At 38.0% G+C, this 14194-nt stretch overlaps 1 protein-coding gene across 6 annotated transcripts in view; it reads left to right on the top strand.

The window, feature by feature from the left end:
- Positions 1-14194, top strand: part of Fur2 (furin-like protease 2) — a 1061088-nt gene that overhangs the window by 932816 nt on the left and 114078 nt on the right. Inside the window, exon 1 of one of the 6 annotated variants that reach the window (XM_087340821.1) lies at positions 10842-10862. The exons of the other annotated variants lie outside the window; for them this stretch is intronic. The gene's annotated coding sequence lies outside the window, so the exon portion shown is untranslated. Of the gene's footprint in view, positions 1-10841; positions 10863-14194 lie in introns of those variants that run through there. 6 annotated transcript variants of the gene reach the window in all.

Below are 14194 nucleotides of genomic sequence, written 5' to 3'. Positions count from 1 at the left end.
GCATTTCATTACATAATATACAGGGATGACCCATTAGATGAAGCAGGTGGACTGTTTTTGCACAGCACCTGTCCAGGGCATAATCGGACTTAAAGCATTCCATTAGAAGCCATCTTATTTGATGGCAGTAAAACCTGTAACATTATTGTGGCAATTTATTACATGTATTAGATATGACTACATTGTGGGATACGGACATATTCTTTGTGCAAGTGAGCGGTTACCGTTCGTCTGTATACATTACAAGCATTTTCTGTCTCTAGAAAAACAACGTAAAAGCAGCCATTGCATCTGTGTTGTGTGTCTTGTGTTTTCATATGGACTGCATCCATGTTAATCCACCTGAAATTATGACTCCGTTGCAAAATTCGTATGCTCGTCAGCATGAAGACTAAAACATCTGATGTTATTACACCGTAAAAAGTCTGTTGTGCATTTATGTTCTAAATGTTCAATTTATACATTGTGTTGTGTTCGTAAACTGCAAGAAGGGAATGCAGAAAGGGAGGTCGGTTCTAACCGCCCGTCTGCAAATTTTATCTCTGAGACTAGTGAGTTGATTTCGACAAAGTTTGGTGTTCGGAAGTCTACCCTCAACGCTGTTGGGCGACTTTAATTTCTGTATTACGTACTTTGCATGATACTCATGTCGAACTGTATCGATTATTCCTCAAGTGTCTTGTCATATAAAAGATTCAGAAACAAGAATATGAACGCTTTAGAAGAGGAATATTATTTCTGACTATTATTTTATTTGTAGTGAGATTAGTTTTGCAACATTTGGTATGTCTTTCTTTCTTTGTTTATTTCATCCTCTTTTACCCATAGGTGTCGAGGTTTTTTATTTATTCAAATGACCTATTTGGACAATGGTAGGACTCCTTGGATGGGTGATCAGCCCGACGCAAGGCCTCTGCCTATACAAACACAGAAAGACGCGGACAAACATCCATGCCATGAGTGGGACTCGAACCCACGGTACCAGCGGCCAGGCGCACGAGGTCCATGCCTCAGACCGCGTGGCCACTGCCTTTTATAAAAGATTTGTATCTTCAGTAGAGCCAATGAGTTTTTCAAATGACAAAGTGGTTTTCAGGAATCCTGCATTAGTACTAGGTCCCACACTTTCGCAGTGCTCTTGTACATTGGTAAGGATTGTATTACCATTGAAATAACAGTTCGTATTTTATTCAGTATTTACGTCCTATAGGAGGTGGGCAGGTGGACACTAGATTTTTAGGAGCAAATTATTCGCGTGTAATTCCTTTATATGTTTCTCAGTAAATTTCAAGGATAAGTAGGATTTGAGGTTTCGACGACGGTGAGTTCTGAAGATGGCTGTCTTCTGGGTTGTAGCGCCGTGTAGTTTGGTAGAAGTTACTCATCGCTCGTCGTCTAGCTGATAGAGGCCAATGAATTTTGCAATGGCATCAAATATATCATCCCCGTCCTAGAGCATGAGTTCACATCTGACTTTGTGCTTTCTTCTTGTGACGTTTCTGTTAGAAGTTACGTGGATAGGCTCACCTGTGTGCATTTGTGTTGATCTAGTTTAAATGAGATACCTGCCAACTCTTTTGGAACCTAAAAGTCTTTGTTAAATAATTTCTGCGAAGGATTATTCTAATTTATTTATGTAGTAAAAAAAATAGAAGATTCTTTGTTCCATGTGCGATTTTGAAGGAATTGTTAAGGAAAGACTGAAAAATCTGCACATAAGAAGCATTATGTTTCTCATACCAACTTAATAAACATCAGAACCTTACTGAAGATTAATTGGTTAATTTTTCGGTTATTTCGCGACTTTCCTTCAACTACATCGGTTGTTTACTTCCGAATGAACCCGGAGATTATTGTAAACGGTATGTACAGAAGGGTTTCGAATGAATTGGTATTAGTCTATTTGAATGCATTGTCCCGGAACTCCCTGGTGTGAGGAAAATCACGAGGTCTGAGTTAGAATAGCAAATAGAATGGCCAGTATTCAAATTTTGTACAACCCAATTCACCTCTTTGGTGCTGCCGCCGAAAAAAGATTGCCGAATACGGATTTCGATCTGCGTACATCACTGTTGTCTAGTGAAAGGAAACGCTTGAACCACAAAGCTAGTAGTGTCTGAAGAGAAACAGAAAACAGTTGCATCCAATCGCTGAAATAAAAGAGAGAGAGACTGAAGGTTTTGTAAGGATATAGATGATGAAGAAGTGTTACCATCTGAGAGATTTTCCCTCTTAGAGCACGATTAAAAAGACATTTGACTTTCATCTGCCATTTCTGCACGTTTCTGTGATGCTACGAAATGTTGATGGCGATATCTTCTTCCGTCCCCGGTGCAAAGTAAGTGGGCCTGGCGCCAGCTCCCAGTGTGAGCTGAATCCCTTCCAAACAACACCATCAGCTGCCAAAATCCACTTTGTTTTAGGGCGTAGTCATAACTACATATTTGCCCTCTCACACCTCAATTCTCTTAGGATCTGATCCCCTTGAGATGGGAATCCCGATTCTTGATGTGGCTTCCTACAAAACTGTGACCCTCAGTTTCCACATTGCCACATTGTCACTTAGGTACAGGTGCTCTCACTACTTACGCATCATTGTCTTTCACAGACAGCAAGTGCGTAAATGCTGTAACTTCTGTTGTTGTGCATAGCAGAGAACCCAAAACTAATATTAAAACGGGGAATTCTTTAATTTTGGGAACCAGATCATTTTCTAGATTCATTTATTTTATGATTATGTTAGTATACGATATACGCACAAGGATTCCATGATAATCATATTTAAAGAAAAAAAATATAAGAATTTGAGTGAATAGGCTTAAAATTTATAATTACACAACAAAAATATCCCCCCCCCCATTCAGTTTAATGTCAATGAAGTCCCTGTCAAAGGCTTAGGTTCCAGGTCTAACCGATTACTAATCAGGTGCTTCATAGTTAGGCTTTTATGCTAAAGAGTGGCGAACGAAATGATGCCCGATTGAAAGTTTTATCGTTAAAACAAATAGGGTATCATTTCGTGCGGCATTCTGTAGGTTTTAAACCAATGTAGATTCTGTTTAATTCATATTATAAATAAGTGCTCTTGTGTGTAATTTTTAAAGTATTTTGATAAAGGGCGGAGACCACATTCATTTTTACTGGACTGAATGCATTCATTTTAATGTCAGTAATAGCGAATTATCGTAAGAAAATGTGCGTAAATTGTTCTAGTTTTACGGGAACGCTCAAAGAGGCAAAGCTATTTTAAGGCTGTTTCAAGTATTTATTAAAGGTCTCAGAAAGTAAAACAAACGTTACACGTTACATGAGTAAGTTTGACATCCCCCTTACCCTAAGAACATTCGTAAGGAAGGAGCGAATATATAGATGCTTTTCACTAAATAAACATAAAGACTATTGCAGAAAGTAATAAAAAGGCTTGCTTTAAGATAATGTTAATAGAGATGCGATGACAGTTATATTTTTATGGCCTGTATGAAGTAAATCTCAATTATCGGCCAGTAGCACGCGTTGTGTTAAACTACAGAAGGCATAGACGAGACTTTGTGATCGGATGTTGATTTTATGGTTTGTAACGACAGTTGACTTGTAGGCATATACCGCCTCGGAGGAACATAGAGCCTCAATATTCAGTTCTGTAAACCTAGAATTTCAGAATATATATAAGTTACATGAAATACATGTTCTGAAACTGACAAAATGTAGGAGAGCCGTTGATACAAAGCGTAGTCTGAGATACGCAGACTGAGGGACAGCGCTGTTTCACAGTCACTGGCCACGACAAAAGACAGCTCCAAATTGACAAACGAGTGTGGGCGTCTTTGTTCATTTCTTGGGGCTTTCTTGCGAGTAGATAGGCAATTAAATGGCCTCTGCAGTTGCTGCCCCCTCCTGCAAAGAGAAATAACTCCTTTGTGACGAATTTCGCCGCACAGTGTTGCCCATAGAACATGAGATGATGCTTTTTAGCGTAACGTAATTTAGGCCGCCCCTGAAGCTTCGTGGATTTTGGGTTTCTGTCATAAAAGGAGCCTCATATCCAACGGTAACAAGTTTTTTTCCTTGGGGGTTAATCGGCCAGAGTGTGAAGCTGACAGCTCATTAATTATTCTATCATTCGACGCTATATGATTACGGCTACTGAAAGCGTCGTTAAATAAACCACAAGTAAACACAAATTAGGTTCGCTCTGCTAGATATTTTTCGATTGTATTTTATTCGAGAGATAAAAAATCTGAATATAAAGTAAATCTTTTGGCTGATCTCGGGAAGTTAACGCTGTCATTATGTTTCAGATGTCTCGTATAATGTTCTGTAGTTATTTTAATTTCTGTATTACGGAATATTGGAGTGAAAGACGAAGATTTGGAAGATGAATTGTTTAAAGGTTGGCCGATAAGAGCGAATTTGTGTGATATAGTTTTAAAAACAACTACATCGAACGGAGTCCTTCTAGAGAAGCTGATAATTACGTGGCTGGTCAACATATTCTCCACATTTTCTGGAACCTGAATACTGATACGAGCCCTGTCATGACGTATCTGAATAAGATTTAACTCGCACGTTTCCGCTTAATTTTCTCAAGAAAGCTTCTAGTATCATAAAGTTATGTAGACCTACAGAAGTATTTTTTTCTTTAGATTTTCAGAATCCTGTAATCCTGGGAAAGCTAAAAGATTATTGTTAGGTTCTGCTATATTTCTGAATAGATTTTTTACCAATCGTATATTCTGGTGTGCTATTGACTAGACCCGTTTAGGCATAACTGTGCACCTAAGAGAAGTGGCAACAGAGTCGTGTTGTATGTCTGAGGGTGGAGTCTTTCTTATAATTGAACTTGGCGTCATGGAGTGTTAATGCAGCATTTTTTTTTATATGTAAGACATTAAATGGCAAGAGACGGCTTTTCTTTTGATTTCTTTTTTATTTTATTTAAGTATTCTTCTAAATTGATGAACCAGTGCTTGACCTTTTTTTTTAAGTAATTGTATACTACGTTTACTCTAGATCTTAGTGGCATAAACTAATAAAATGTCTGTTCTCTTGATATCTGAGAAATTGGCAGTTGTTCAGTTCGTCCTGAAACTTTTGCTGTGAGAATCGACTTGGGACTGGTGCGAATTGCCTTTGTTCTTTGGGTGCTTAATTTACAAGTTTAGAAAGAATGACTAACAACTGTGTTTATACTTCTGTTCCTTCTTTGTATCAGATTCATCGAAAGATTGCTCAGCCCTCTGAAGTTCTGTCGTCTAAATATTATTTAAAAGTATATTTTCTGTCTGATAGAAAACACGAGTCGCCATCACAAAGCTCACATGCTTGAGGTTGTTTAAATAAATAATTGTTATTTATTTTGAGAATCACTCAAAACTCACAAATACCTGTATGGACAAAATTCAAAGTTATTTAATTTTAAAGAAGGTGTACATATAGTTACCAATTTCCCTTAAATTATTAAGTGGGGGGTCATGTTTGTGCGCCCGTGTTTCATCTCCGAACTACTCAGCTACCGATATCGATTTAATTCTTCCTCAGCGATCCACATTGAAGGCTGGGCGGTTTTAATTGTGACCTATATCGTTCAAAGTTTACATGAGTCTCTTGAATTAAACATGTTTCTTAAAAGCGGCTCATCCCACAGAATATCAATAGGCCTACTTAACTTTTTGTTTCGGACGTTTTTTTGGCTGATCGGTGTGTTAAACGAAAAGTAATTTTTTACAACGTGTGCGTTATGCGTGATAGCATTGCATGAACTTATTTCTTTCTGTAATAAATACAATATGCAATAAGGTTAATGTGATATGTAAAATGGTGAAACGACACACCTGGAACATATGCTTACTCCTAATTTGAGTACCCACTTCTGGTCTTATTACTTATTTTATTTTTTTATTACATAATAACCAGATAAGTCTGTCTATAGCTGACTGGGCATTTCACAATGTCTATCGTCTAATTTTTATTCTTTATGAACACTGAGACGCTGGCTGTGTTAGTAGAGTCCCTTATATTTCTTGGTATTTCCTTTATTTGCGAACACTCGATTTATTAACAGCTACTGCTCCGCCATAATTACGTGTGACTATCATTCTTGACTGCGAGAGTGTGCTAAGAACTGTGCTGCACTTCTTCACAAATACTTTGCAAAGAATTCTAACGAGTGGTAACTTATTGGATTGAAAGTTTCTGTCATTGAACTTAGAACTGTTCAACATAATTTTCCTGAAGTTTAATTGTCTAATGGAAAGTAACTCTTCCTAAAGCAATTATCTTAAAACTGTTATTAAATCACCGGGAACAGACCCATAAACTTTGGAAGGCCGGCTGAAGTGTGAAATTACAAATGCTATCTGTCTTCTTAGTTTGAACACCTTAGACAACTTCTTGTAGTCCTCGATCGTGTGATGTTTCATTAGTGGGAATGTTTTCGTGTGTTAAGTTCATATAATTCACCGTTACCAAACGGACGGAATGCAAAGATTTGTTTCAAGGTGACAAATTCTAAGTGTGCTATTACTAAGTGGGCATCGTATTTTGTTCTGTGACTGCTGAAACAATTTTCAAGAACGATATTTCCTGTAGGCTACATATTTTGCAATATTAAATTGGAAGGATTTTTTCAGATCGCATTCATTTCTTTTAGTTGATTCCTGGCTTATTCAGCAATGGTGATTTAACTAATTTTTGTGGCTTCCAGTAAGATGTAAAGATTTCCATAAATGGTGAGTAGGTAATAATTTGGGAGGAATCGATCGTACGAATATCGGTTCTCGGCCCAAGGGGTAGGTGTCTTGACTGAACTTCACTCATTTCCTCCACGAAATGCTCGAATAGTTCTTTAAAGAAGACCAAGGTCTCTGCCTGCCACCCACATTGAACACGTGGTCTGTTTCTTGATATAAGATTTCAATACATGTTTAAACACAGACTTTAATAAATAACGTGTAACATTTCCCTCTGTACTACAAAATACATGTTTCGGTTTATGTAATTAATTATTGGCACTGAGAACAACATGGGTCGGCCATATAGCACGGATGAGACAGCTGAGAAATGAAATATAGTTTTCGTTGGACAGTGTGAATGGATGAAGCTGTTTGGACGGCCTAGTCATAGATACTATTAAAGCTGTATTGTGTGAGTGTGTTAGATTAATCTGTCTTAGTATTTTGATCAGTGGTGGGCTTTTGTGAACACAGTAATGGATCTTACCGTTTTGTAGAATCCGGGCAATTTCTTGAAAGCCGCGAAAATATTACATTTCAAGGAAGGCTTTTTTCCATGAATTCATTTGTTAGTGTCACCTTGTGTTAGCTGTAGACTCTAAACTCTTGCTTATTGCCATATTGTACCGAGCTGTATGATGAAGTAGTTAGCATTGGGCTTCGTATTATGGAGGTCCTGGATCGATTGTTGATCTGGAGATCACGTATCCTGAAAATTATCGTGATTTTGTGATATACTCCACGAAAATGCTGGGATAGTGACAAGATAGTCTATTCTGAGTCCATCTCAGATTTTCAGTAATATTTGGGAAGTTGTCTAGCTTTCCCGGTGGTCCGCGAACGACGGTGTGTAATGTCAACCGTCGAGGAATTTTACCTCAGCGAATGTCCGTTGTGTTGCACACTAAGTTGGGAAAGAATCTCCTCGTGCTCTTTCATTATGTTTTCTGGCTGGTCCAAGATGAAACGGATATCAGCAGTTAGTAGAGGCGAGTCAGAGCGAGACAGTTGTCACCAACATTGCAGATAAACTTCTAACTTTTTAAAACTTTGCACATTCTTGGCCGCAGCTCGCATTGTTTTCAACAGAATCGAGATATTACAATGTTTATTATGCAAAGTTGTGGCTGTACATCTTGGTGCTTTCTTTCCGTAATTCGTTTGCAATTTTGCTACTTTGTACATGCCCTATGTTTCTTGCTTGGCCCTTCTGTATTTTATTTGTATTTTCTTTTGTTTTGGTTTCATTGTGTTTCTTGGTCCGCCATTTTTGTCTGTATTTTGTCGTCTTCTTTTCTCTGACTATCTTATGCCATCTATTTTGTTTATTGGCTGAAGACTTTTATCTTCTGCATTGGATACATTTAACGATGTAGTAGACACGATTACTCGCTTGAAGCCGAAGATCGTCTTAATAATATTTAAGAATTTATTTCGTACCGCAAAGAAAAAACAATACTTTATCATTACATAGACCAACTGGAAATTATCGCTGTTTAAGGTGATTATCATACGAAACACGTACACAAAACGAGTGTTGCTTATTATTAATGTACTTGCTACATATAGATACTACTCTGCTGTAAAAAGGTTAAAGATTTTCCTCGGTTCCGTAATCTGTTTGATTTGTAGCGTTTTAGTTGCTTTGGATCTCGGTCTCTTTCCATCCATAAAATATTTTATCCAGTTGCTTTTATACTTAAAAATGTCCATTTTTGATTCTGTTTCTAGTTCTCAAACATTTCTTCGTTTCCTAAAAGAAACACTGTTCCAGGAATCCTTCCTGGTTAAGCAACCCGAATTATCACCTTGAAAGCCCATAATTAGACTCTATCACTTTTTTATTGACTTCTGACTGAGAATGGCCGATTTTATTAAATTTAGTCAAAGTTCTTGTCATGTTCTGTTGAGTCTGTGCTGTTCCGACATCGTTGAGGTACCATGTTTTAAGAGCTTAAAGACAGTTGAGTCTAATGATGCCTTTGGAATATATATTTTCTGTTAAGGCTGCTTGTATCTCACAAATTAAATAACAATATGGCGACTGAGCGAAATATTTTTATCTCGACTTTTATCCCAATAACTGAGGGACATTTGAGGTAAGGCACATGCAGTCTGGTATAGCGACATTAGCCTTTAAGATTTTGTTTTTAAATAGACCAACAGTAAGTTTTGTGGTGTACGTTTGCAACGGAAACAGACACAAGACCTTACTGAATCTTATTTCGTCTCATCTACATACTAAGAACTTTTGATTAAAACGTAGATTGTTGGTGACAGATATTTTTATCTCCTTGGTGCAAAAACACAACGTCCACTGACATTAAACGAAAAACCGTGCTATCGAATCCTGTTTTCAATCAAATCATTTTAACTCGAAACACGCCAACCTGTAACCCTTATATCAACTTCAGTATTGTTCTTCCTATCCGCCCCTTGCACTAGAATTTACGATATTTTCGTTATTCTTTTAATTTGTTGCGACTTTCTTTTAGCACAACGGTGAACAGGTAGTTTATTTGGATTAAATAGCTTATTCATATACATATTTAGGTTTTAAAAAGGGTCATGTCATAGCTCAAGCGGTTAGTCGCATGAATTCTCACCGTGGAGGCCCAATGCATTCCACGTAGGTTTTGTAATGGACAAATTGGCACTAGGGTAGTATTTATCTCAGAGTTATTTGGTTTTCCCCTGTCAGTAGGCTATCGTTTCACTGCTGCTCCATATTTATTCATATATCAACTGTATCACAACGGTAACCATAACCAGCCCTAGAAAAAAAAGCACAACTCAGAAACCAATTCTTAAATCCTAGACAAAAGTTATTTCCGTAATGTGATATCGACATTATTTAGTGGAAGACTATATTTTGTACCGTGTTATTTTTTTTTGTTTTATTTGGATCTTAATTATAATTTCGATACACTCTAGGTACGTCGTGTTGATAGTAATTAATTAGAGCGAGTGGCAATGTCAGCTGCCATCAACGCCGTCGATGAATTTTAAATTACGTCTATCTTGGAAATAATTATACCCGAGAATTAATGGCGCGAACATTTCTATTATCATTATGCATTATGCATATCGGGGGCAAACAGCTCCTTCGTCGGAATAACAGCGTCGTGCCTTGATTGACGCCGGAGAGACTGAGCTACTTTCCTTCCCACGTTACAATTATGGAGCCAGGCGGAGTCGTTACATATATAATTTGCACTACAGGCTAGTCTTCTGTTAAAAATTAAGCTTCTTTCTTTGTCAGTAGTTATCTGCTTTACACTGGTCTGCTGAATTCAACAGCGAGGTGAAATCCGAACTAACAGGAGCTGAACCTTATTGGGTACCATTTTAAAATACCAATGATAGAAGATGAAGGTCGGCATTTAAATAATTTTTCAGTGGATTGAATACATGTAAGTGTGGTGTAACTACTATAAAAGAAATCTGTGACAATCTTAGAAGAATATGTAAACGTTTTAGAATTGTTGTAGCAACCTGTGGCCCGCAAGCTGGTTGCAGCCGTCAGTACCTTTTCATGTGGCCTCTGTAAAGTATCAGTAAGTAAATGACTTACAACTAGGACCGTTTCAAGCTTACAGAAAATTGGGACGAATGCTCCTGACACCGCAGTTCAGTGTCAAGGTACCTGTTTAATTTTGTGGTTATAATTTGATTTTGTTGGAGCACCGAGTTCGTTATTTAGTTGGCATTCGGTACCAACGAACAGTAGTTATTGAACTGGTGGCGAAGACCCCTCATTGTTTTTTTTCATGGTAGTAAGATTGAAGGAGTGTGTGACTGCTCATAACAATCGATTGATTATTCTGTGTATTCTGTTCTGGGGGGGGGGGGGATTTCCCTATCATTTCTCCAACAGAACTGCAGTACTCGGTGCTGAGAAGCCAAATTTTCCGCCAGAACACGTGCGAGAAGCGTTAATGTGAAGGCGACTTACTGGAGCGAGTTACCAGTGTAAGTCGACTCGGGTGATTGAGATCTGGAATACCTATCAGCGTCTAACTGAATAGTGATTATAAAAACATTCTAGTACCACTAAGTTCGTGTGAACAAGAACAGAGTTGTCTTAATACTCACCACCGTGAGAACAGTGTGAACGAGGCACAAAGAGAGGTATTGTATAAAATCAAAGCGTCGTTCTGCTGGAAGACAAACATAATAATTTTACACTGAGTCTGTTTTCTTGTCTACGACCCAAAATCCACACACGACTGCAACATTATTATCTTTGTACAGGATAATGTTAAATTGAATCGTAGGGAAATAAGGTTTGAGGTAAGGGTTGGGTTTATCTGATTTGGGAAAGGGACCGGTGAGGGGGTTCTTGTCAACACGGTAGTGAAAGTTCGAGTTCCATAACGGTTAACTTGACTAGCCATGCGTTTATTATGTCGAATCTAGGGTTCTAGGGAATGCCTGCTAAAATACAGAAACTTATACCTTCCCTTCTGCAGTCTAAAGATGTAAAATTAATAAAACTAATATTCACCTCTTGTTTTATAAGGATGTGAGACTTGGTATCTCACGTTGCTGGAAGATTGCACATTCAAAGTGTCTGAGGATATGGTGCTGAGGAAAGTGTTTGTACGTAGAAGGGATGAGGTGGCAGGAAGCTAGAGAAAATCACAAAATGAATAAATGGCTTTATAATTTTTTTCTTTACCAAAGTAGCTTTATAAAAGCAAGGAGGATGCGATGGGCAGAACATATGGTATCCCGGAAGTTGTGGTAGGGACCAAGGCAGCAACGGTATATCAAAAGTACCACTGCACAGGCCAATAATATGAAATACTGTTGAACATGACATACCTGTAACTGTGTAAGATTTGAGGTTTTCACAGCGGTGAGTATGAAGATTTCTGTCTTCTGGATTGTTGCGCTGTGTAGTGTGGTTGATGTTACCAACGTTTCAGGGGTCATACATCTACCAGACCACACAGCGCAACAACCCAGAAGACAGAAATCCTCATACCTGTAACTGTTATTACTAAACTCGGTGAAATGTTCTTAAACGTGTACAAACTCGATGCTAGTTTTCTGGGTCACATCGCCAGTGTTACTATTCAGAAGACCAGCATCTGCATATTTATCTCATGTCGTGTAGAAACTTATTTGAAAGAAAATTGTCGCCGCAAAGAATATTTTTGCGCGTTTCCACAGCGATGTTGATACATGAATTTAGTTTGAATAGCAGTTCTGAAGTAGGCGAACCATCAGAACGTTCTTTCCTTCCATGATAACATCCTTTGCCAAGGGATCTGAATTATGGGGCAAGCAAGGTAAAGAATAGAGTGCATTTTCGTATGTGTTTTTACTTTCAGCAGCTTCACCCGAACGAAGCCAAATTTTCCGTTATGTTTTCTTTCGCTGCGCCATAATGTGGTTCCGGTTTTTTACAAGATGGCAGTGAAAGCAACTTAGTTTTCTTGTTCAGATAAGAGTCCTGAATTTTATTTTAATAATAGTAGGTCCTACTTTTCTTTTTATTCTGTTGCCATTGCCCTGTTCACTGAAATTAATATTCTCAATTTTTTGGCCGTATTTTTCTTGTGTACTTAGTCCAATGCAGTCCAGAAGAGTATTAACAGTTTTTTTTTTTGGTTTTCTGTTTTATCGTATTGACACGATTAATGTATATATGTATATATATGCTTGACGTTCTAATTTTCATTTTGTAAAGCTTAAAGTGTGGCAGCTCTTAGAAACAGATAATGCTAAATTATTTCCAACACATTGAGTTTATGTCTGAGTAATCACTCGGAGTGATATATAAGTTAGATTCCGAGTGAAGCTGCTGAAGTTACGTTCATTTCGAGACGGTCAGCTTTTACGGAAGAGATAATTTGCCTGACTGCAATAAACTGCGTGTTATGTATTTACATTTCTTGTTGGAGCAAATCTACCACCTCAGACTGGCGATGAAATCAGAGCGATATGTTTGACAACGTGATTTTCTATTAGTCATTCTCTTACCTTGTAGCCTGTATTGTATCAGGGTGTTTTCTATTACACCACCGTTCGTTGGAGCACTGCAGTGGTTTTAACTTTGTCGTCGTGACTTAATCACAGTTCTTTCCAGTGCGGGTAAATGAACCTATATGTTCTTCCAATTTCATATTGATTTCACTTCAAGTTTATTTCAAACAGGAAATGTTTTGCAAGGAAACTTTGCTGTCGCTTGAAAATAACAGCTTATGAGGCATTATATTGTAGTTAACAGACTATTGGACTTCCAACTTTCACAAGTTCCACACGGCTTCATACAGAACTCTCAGTTGTTCCTTTTTTCCTTGTCCTTCTATCTTAATGCTAGTACGAATCATTGTCCTGTGATAAGTGGACGGGATTTGTCGTTATATGACGTGGCCATCAGCATCTCTGCGTTAGATACCACATTCAGATTTATTGAAATTGGTGTTGCGTATTAATGTAATTACTAGCAATTGTAGACTGACCGTTTCAGTAATTTCAAAACATTGGGTATTATTAAAATGTAATTCTGTTTGTGGTTAATATTTTACTAATTGCGACGGTGACACATTCTACTGCTGACAACGAACGTCGTGGTCGAGTGGTTATCACTCCTTCTTCGCATTCAGCAGGCCCTGGGCCCAAATCGAGGCCCGGACACCGGCTATCCTGACTGGGGTTTTTCATGGTTTTCCATAATGTCTCCAGGAAAATGCCAGGATTGTACCTTAAATTAGGCCACGACCGCTTCCTCCCATATTCAGACTATATTGCTTCATTCGACGTAAAATCTTGATGAGTAACAGCCGTGTGATCATGTCAGCCGTGCTGATGGAGACAGATGCAGTTTCAGAAACGTTGTAAACTCATTGCATACCGTCACGGCTGAACACCCCTGGAATATTTTATTGTATTATTCTGAGTCTTTCTGACATTATTCATTTGTTAAAGACGTTTCCTGGTATTAGGGGATAACCGTGCAGTACAGCCGTTCAATCCATTCCATACCCTTTCAACGTAGCATTTAAGATCTAGTTTATTATTACACTCTTAACTTCTCCTGATTCTCTTCTCGGTAAGTTTTGTCAATCCTGTTTCCTGTGCGTGCTGCATACCTTCTCCATCGCCTCGTTTCTGCTTTAATTACTGTAACGATTTTAGCTGACGTGTACAACTATGAAGAATATCAACATTTATCCAGTCACTTGTTACTTTATCTTCCATAGTCTCAAATGTTATCAGCGTTGGAAACTATCGGTAAAAAAGTAAATCTATTCATTCACCAAGTTCGTTTTACATTAAATTCATATACGATACTTGTCTCCATCTACTGACTACATTGCAAACGTATAAAGGCCTCTTTGTGATGTAGTATCTATGCATTGTAACCACTGCATTCTACAAAACAGCTAGAGCAGGTGCTCTGAGGTATGGGACTTCAAGCTGTCTCGAAGGAACGGTAGTCATGAAAACTC

The sequence above is a fragment of the Zootermopsis nevadensis genome, unplaced genomic scaffold (genome assembly GCF_977971745.1).
Source record: "Zootermopsis nevadensis isolate Lab colony 2312 unplaced genomic scaffold, Znev_1.0 Znev_ptg000061l, whole genome shotgun sequence".
Taxonomy (NCBI): Eukaryota; Metazoa; Arthropoda; class Insecta; order Blattodea; family Termopsidae; genus Zootermopsis; species Zootermopsis nevadensis.
The sequence above is the reverse complement of the archived record's forward strand: the minus strand, read 5'-3'. Positions and strand labels throughout refer to the sequence as shown.